The sequence below is a fragment of the Sander lucioperca genome, chromosome 12 (genome assembly GCF_008315115.2).
Source record: "Sander lucioperca isolate FBNREF2018 chromosome 12, SLUC_FBN_1.2, whole genome shotgun sequence".
Taxonomy (NCBI): Eukaryota; Metazoa; Chordata; class Actinopteri; order Perciformes; family Percidae; genus Sander; species Sander lucioperca.
Window position 1 is genome coordinate 16,599,986 of NC_050184.1, and position 7,773 is coordinate 16,607,758.

A 7,773-nucleotide genomic window follows, 5' to 3' on the forward strand; every position below is an offset into this window, starting at 1 on the left:
GGAAGCAGTTGCAAGGTACCAAAGGGCTGCAGCCTCTGCCGTGAGAGAGGCAAAGCAGCGGGTGTGGGAGAGGTTCGGAGAAGACATGGAGAAGGACTTTCGGTCGGCACCAAGGTGCTTCTGGAAAACCGTTCGCCACCTCAGGAGGGGGAAGCGGGGAACCATCCAAGCTGTGTACAGTAAGGATGGGACGCTGTTGACCTCAACTGAGGAGGTAATAGGGCGGTGGAAGGAACACTTTGAGGAACTCCTAAATCCGACTAATACGCCCTCTATGGTAGAGGCAGAGCTGGAGGATGATGGGGGATTGTCGTCAATTTCCCAGGCGGAAGTCACTGATGTAGTCAAACAACTCCACAGTGGCAAAGCCCCAGGGATTGATGAGATCCGTCCAGAAATGCTTAAAGCTCTGGGTGTGGAGGGGTTGTCTTGGTTGACACGCCTCTTCAACATTGCGTGGAAGTCTGGGACGGTGCCTAAGGAGTGGCAGACCGGGGTGGTGGTTCCCCTTTTCAAAAAGGGGGACCAGAGGGTGTGTGCCAATTACAGGGGTATGTACGGGTCCCCCGGGAGATTCTGTGGGAGGTGCTGCGGGAGTATGGGGTGAGGGGGTCCCTTCTCAGGGCCATCCAATCTCTGTACGACCAAAGCGAGAGCTGTGTCCGGGTTCTCGGCAGTAAGTCGGACTCGTTTCAGGTGAGGGTTGGCCTCTGCCAGGGCTGCGCTTTGTCACCAATCCTGTTTGTAGTATTTATGGACAGGATATCGAGGCGTAGTCGGGGTGGAGAGGGGTTGCAGTTCGGTGAGCTGGGGATCTCATCGCTGCTTTTTGAAGATGATGTGGTCCTGATGGCATCATCGGCCTGTGACCTTCAGCACTCACTGGATTGGTTCGCAGCCGAGTGTGAAGCGGCTGGGATGAGGATCAGCAACTCTAAATCGGAGGCCATGGTTCTCAGCAGGAAACCGATGGAGTGCCTTCTCCAGGTAGGGAATGAGTCCTTACCCCAAGTGAAGGAGTTCAAGTACCTTGGGGTCTTGTTCGCAAGTGAGGGGACAATGGAGCGCGAGATTGGTCGGAGAATCGGTGCAGCAGGTGCGGTATTACATTCAATTTATCGCACCGTTGTGACGAAAAGAGAGCTGAGCCAGAAGGCAAAGCTCTCAATCTACCGGTCAGTTTTCATTCCTACCCTCACCTATGGTCATGAAGGCTGGGTCATGACCGAAAGAACAAGATCCAGGGTACAAGCGGCCGAAATGGGTTTCCTCAGGAGGGTGGCTGGCGTCTCCCTTAGAGATAGGGTGAGAAGCTCAGTCATCTGTGAGGAGCTCGGAGTAGAGCCGCTGCTCCTTCGCGTCGAAAGGAGCCAGTTGAGGTGGTTCGGGCATCTGGTAAGGATGCCCCCTGGGCGCCTCCCTAGGGAGGTGTTCCAGGCACGTCCAGCTGGGAAGAGGCCTCGGGGAAGACCCAGGACTAGGTGGAGGGATTATATCTCCAATCTGGCATGGGAACGCCTCGGGATCCCCCAGTCGGAGCTGGTTAATGTGGCTCGGGAAAGGGAGGTTTGGGGTCCCCTGCTGGAGCTGCTACCCCCGCGACCCGTTACCGGATAAGCGGACGAAGATGGATGGATGGAAAAAAACATGTTATTGCTGCCTACCTGAACTTCAGCATAACCTTGACAGGCTTTTTATTAGATTAATCATGAATGAGTGATGAACAACTCCAAAGTGTACAGCAACACTAATTCCTGCCATGCAACAGTAAAGTAAATAATGGAAATGCAATAGAAATTCTAACGATGAAAAATAAAACCTTCTGTGATGCTGTAACCATGCTAACCTTCAAAATGATTGTGATCAATGTGTCCTTTTCTGTCTGACTCTCTATCTTTAGTGTCTTGTCACAAAAAACATGTTCATTTTGATCAAAGGGTCTTATGACTTTATCAGTTTCCATGGCAACGTTATAAATGGTTTTATTTCCCTGTGTCCTTGACCACGCCTAACCATTGGGCTTAATTGCTAATGAGAAGTGAAAGTAGAGCTTAATGTTGAACAGCTGTGTATATTACAGTAATCTGCCTGTATATGCTGTGTGTGTGTGTGTGTGTGTGTGAGTGAGAGAGCTTAAACAGAGGGCTCATGTAAGCATAAAGGCCTCATTCAAGAGAACAGGTTATGTGTATAGTCCCAGCTAAGTGATAATCACCGTCTGTCTTTTCTCTAAATGCTCATCTCTTTTCTCCACCTCTCAATTGCTTAGGCAGCACAGAAGTTCATTCGTCTCAGGTTTTCTATTGTGTGTGTGTGCGTGCATGCGTGCGTGTGTGTGTGTGTGTGTGTGTGTGCGTGCATGTGTCTGCCTGTATCTTCTCCCTTAAAGTTGCTGTGCAGGCAAATTTGACATCACAGTCTGTATGTTGGGTGTTTATGTCACCTGTGCAGACTGAGAACATGATTTTCTATGGAGGATATATTTATTCATAAAAAGGAAACTGAAAAAGCAAAGTTGAAATGTAAAATGATAATTTGAAAATGTAAAGTGACAATGTAAAAAGTCAAATTTAAAATGCAAAGCTTAAATATAAATGCTCAAAATGAAATCTCAAATAGAAAAAACTAATAATTTCACTTTATCATTGTTAATTTAAAATTTTATCTTTTGAATTTTACATTTAGCAACGGCCCTTTTACATTTTAAGATTCAAGTTTTCCATTTCGATTTAGCGTTTGGCATTTCAAACGCGTATGTAAATGAGGAGGTGTAGCCCAAAGGTAGATTGGAGAGTCTGAAACGGAACGGGTGCAGAGGCACCTAAAATGTGGGGTATACTCAGCCGACATGTCGAGCGCCAGTGTGACGTCATGGGAGCGCCGTAACTGTTTATACTGGCGCGTGGTGGTCGCGACACTAGTTGCAGTCTTCTCCTGAACAGAGGTGGCGCTAATGAGGAAAGGCTACAGACGTTGCTATTTCTACGGACTAGAAGAAGAAGAAAAAGGTAAACAACGGCAGAACTGGCAGCAGCATTGACGTCAATGCTTAGATTTGATTCGATGACCTACTTGGTCGGATCACGCCTTTCATTCACCATAAAAGAACTCATCTTAACCCAGTAAGTTTACAAGAGAGACTTGCAGTCACTCTGAGAGTCCTGGCATCTGGTTGCTCTCGAGCTCATTCATGCTTCCTGTTTCCGCTTTGTCGCGCGCTGTTGAAAAAAATAGAGTGCTGCACAACCTCTGGTCACGCACTCAAAATCCTGGCGCGCCAGTGAGATCTACGTCATTTTGACGTCACATTGTTGCGCACAAGCTCGGTACAGCACACTGGGCAGCACACTGTCTGCAACTACTACGGCGAAAACAGGCAAGTTGAGGGAGCAGGGTTGTAGGATGGACTGTTATTTAATTGGCAATGGCTTCAAGTTGATGGTGAAAGTGTTCTTACATGTCTGCTCATGTGGCCTCACACACAAAATCACCAGGACTTAAAAGGAGTGTTAACAACTCCACCTCAGTTCCCTATCGGTCTGATGGCGAGAAAGCAGCAGACAGTAACGTTACAGCAGGTAAGAGGCTGCCTTTTGTTAATAGCTAACGTTATATTAGCTGTTATGTGCTGGCATGCATGACTCGTTAAATTGATACCATGGCAACTTGCAGACCAGAACACAGGCAGTATCAAGTCATTTAGGGCGTAATATGGTCTGATAAATAAAAAAATCAGCGTCCTGCAATTGTCTGGGGCCTGCCAGGAGATGCTGTTTGCTAACAGTTAGGACCAGCTGATTGGGGTAACGTAACTTAACCTGCATCTGATTCAGTTCTGTATCATGACTCATGGCAGTGTGTTAAGATTACCTGTTTGGCTTCCATCATTAATGTTTGTTTGATGCAAGCATTATAGCTGCTCTGATTGAACAGTGTATCTGTTTAAGACACAGACATTACCCAAAACACTTTAGTCAAAAAATGTAATAGGCCTGATATAATGCAGGCTGAGACTGTTGAAGCAGTGCAGTGGATGAGGTTAAGACAAGCTCGACTGACTTGTCCTCCTCTCTACAGAAAGATGTTTCACCTGAACATCACAGTGAGGGAGCACTTGGTGTCACAGCTTTGGACTGGCGATGATGGGTGTTACAGCCCTGAACTCCCATATGAAGGGTGCCAAACACACAGCGTGTAGTACTGCTCGCCAGCGCCAGGCACCAATTTTGCAGTTCTGTGCACCGCAGACCTCTTCGGTTACTGATACTCCTGTGGCTAGCAGTAATGAAGAAATTGCTACATTAGAAGCATTGCCACCACAGCCAAGGAACATCCTATCTTACTGTGTCGCGACACCAATCCTTAAAAAAATCTCGGAGCACCACTCTTACACATCGAATGAGAACATTACAAAGATCTTTAAAACCATGTTTCCTGACTCCGAGGTTGCAGCTACATTCTTGTGTGGAAGCAACAAAACTGCATATATAACTAAATTCGGGTTGGCTACCTTTATAACTAAAGAACTGACTGACCAGGTAAATATGGCCAACGGGTTTGTGGTCATGTTTGACGAGAGTCTCAATAAGATGACGAGAAGTAAGCAGTTGGACCTTCATATTCGCTACTGGGTGGACGACCACATTTAGTCAAGATACTTGGGCTCGCAGTTTATGGGTCATGCAACGGCGGTGGACTTGCTTAAACATTTCAAAGTAAGTTTTTTTCTGAATTTTATCTGCAAAATCACAGATAGCTAGAACTTAAATCAGATAGATTTGAACTTAAATCAGAGCCCATGTAAGGGGTATAAGCATAATGTGTTTTCATGATTTTTAGTAGTACCAGGGTGGGAAATTAACTTTTTTGCCAACCAGCAACACAGTGGCTGGTGGATGCCCAATTTTACCAGCCACTTTTATTTTTTACCAGCCACTTTTTCCGGAATTCAAATTTATAAAAGAAAGTGCACTAGCATATTTTGAATTGCTTCAATACATCATTTTTTATTATTATTGATACATATTTTATTAATTTAGGCAAATAAAAAGTGATGTGAAAAAAAGCCTTCGAGACCATGGTAAAATTGTGTTTGGTCATATTCTACAGTAATTGTAGGCCTACATGTTTAATGAACAAAAAAAATATTGACTCATCTCTCAGTATCAGTAACATAGCATTAACCAGACCCTCCAGGATTTCGCAGCCTTTTTTTGAGATTGTTGCGGCCCAAAATGCCTGATTTTGCAGGAGCTTTTGTAAAAAGTTGCCATAAAAGTTGCGATGTCTTTTGTATTTTTGTTGCAATGAAGTTGCGAGGGACAGTGAAAGCTGTTGCGTGTGTATTAAATATGACTGATAATTTAAATGAAATGTTTTATTTAATTCAAGTAGCCTACTTGTACATAATTATTTTCTAGGGTTTAAAAATGTATACAGATTTGACATTTAAAAAATCAGCGTCCTGCAATTGTCTGGGGCCTGTCCCGACTGCCCTGTCTCCGACTGAACATGTCGGGTCGGCCCAAATGAAGGCCGACGGCTCCTCGGACGGCCGACGGCACGGGACACACCGAACAGACTCGAGTCACGGACCTCGCCAGACGGCCTGACGCCCCGACGCCCAAGTATCGGGCTGGTGTGTCTTCTCTCTAAACTAACATTAGAATAGAATAAATAATATTACATTCACAGCTTCTACATTGTACAACTTAACCAATATTAGTATTGTGTATTATCAGGCCAATAGCAACCACAACAATTTGTAGTTTGCTGGATAATAATTTTTCCTAATAGACCATATAGCTACGTTACTGACCTAACGTTACCTGGGAGAGCATCGTAGCTCTGCTCGGGTCCTGCAGGTCTCTACAGAGAGAAGACAATTAATACAGCTCCATTGAGTAAGGCCTCACGAAGAATACATGATTCCCATGGCAAATTAGCTCAGTAGCTGGCTACAAGTTTTAGATAACGTTAGCAGTTAGCTAATGTTAAATGCTAACTTAAACAGCTTTACTAGCTAGCTAGTAACTTAACACAACGAAACAACAAACGTCTAGTAACCATGCTTGCAACGTAGATCACAGATAATATATATGATCAATACTTACACTTTATTAATCTTGTAGGAATCCGCTGTGGAGTGGCTTGTGTGTCATCCAGACCAGACTCTGAGTCTCTAATGTTAGTTTACCTCAAGGGGGTAAGCTTCGCTTCAGAGCTCGAATCTTCTATGGCGCCATTTTAATGCTACAAAGCGATCACCCGTCGTTAGCATTCCATTGACTGCCATTCATTTTGACGTCACTTTGACAGCGAATAACTTTACATCTGAAGCGTTTAAAGACTCTATTTGTCCATTGTTTCTTTCTAAAGAAACATGACAATGTATAAAAGGCTCCATTACCTTGTACCTCACGTTATGGCTCCGTAGCAGACGTTTTTGTAAAAATAGGCTAACGATTGTGTCATAACCACGCGACTTACTGTCGCATAGTAGAGGAATTACCGTATAGTACAGGAGAAGCTCGCAGGCAGTTTCGTCTCACATTAGCTGTTTAAGTGTAATTACTAATGTTAACTATCATTTTAGTTAGCAATAATTAGCCTGTGCCTGTGTTATCTCCTTACATATACCTACGCTCTCCGTCTCTGCAAGATTGGGAATGATTGAGATTTCTCTTGGCACAGCTACCAGAAGACTTACAACTTTCAGACACGTTGCTCACGTCACATTTACGTCGTCTCTCTCAGTTGGAGGCTGCACAGTAACACTCAGCGCTCACGGGAGAAGTGCTTCTAACGGCCTTCACTGGTCTCCGTCCAGAGCAACGGGATCTGTTGGTCCACTTATATACTGTCTATGGTTTACCTGCACTGAAGCTGAGCTGTCACTCAAACTTTCCCTTAACACTCATTAGCCAATGGGGACGCACCCCTGTAAGACCCGCCCACGCGAGAGTTTTGTGTCAGAATTGCAAACAAAGACTCTGGAAGCGCAAATGAGAAAGCTGGGAGCAAAACTGCAAACGTGATGGAGAGAGCAAAAGACTGATAATTGAGAAAGAAGCAGAGGGAACTGGAAACAAAAGGACATAATATCAAACAAATATAAGACCAATAGTTTTTGCTTGAGTTAGTGTTTTTTGTTTGATACTTGAGAAGTTTTGCTTGGAATTAAAGACACAAAAATAATCCCATAGTACATTTTTCATGTTTATATAATATAATTACTGTACCTTTTTTGTTTTGCTTTATATTCCCTACTACTGTACATATCTGTAATTGCTGCTGTGACACCTGAATTTATCCTATAGGGGAGCAATAAGGTCCAATTTTATCTCATTTTGCCACCAACTGTAACTATTAGAATTCAGTTATGATTATGTAGTTAACCCTCCTCTTTTCCTCGGGTCAAATGTGACCCGTTTTCAAATATCAGAATATCAGAATATCAGTTTCTATATCAGAAATCTAATCTAATCAAAAATAACTGAAGTTGGCTGGAAGCCTAGATGTAACACAGAATTGGCTAATAATTTATACTTTATGCTTTACAAACAGGCAAGAGGAGGACAGCATGTGAGTACGTAGGAAAGTGCGTCGAAAGTGTCAAAGAAAGCCTCCAAAGCGTTAAAACCGTCCAAAAAAGGGTCCAAAAAAACGCCAAAATTGTCAGAGAAAAGCATCAAAAGCGTTAAAACCGTCCAAAAAGAGTCAAAAGCGACAAAAAAGCGCCAATAAAATGTCGACAATTGGCAAAATATGGCA

General features: G+C 43.9%; 1 long non-coding RNA gene across 1 annotated transcript; it reads right to left on the reverse strand.

Annotated features, from left to right (window-relative positions):
- Positions 1-5,769: 5,769 nt before the first annotated feature.
- Positions 5,770-7,074, reverse strand: LOC116041006. The gene is made up of 3 exons (XR_004102819.2): positions 6,875-7,074; positions 6,114-6,196; positions 5,770-5,868 (listed from the first exon to the last, which is right to left on the reverse strand). It is a non-coding gene; the product is annotated as an uncharacterized LOC116041006 (long non-coding RNA).
- Between the last annotated feature and the right edge of the window lie 699 nt (positions 7,075-7,773).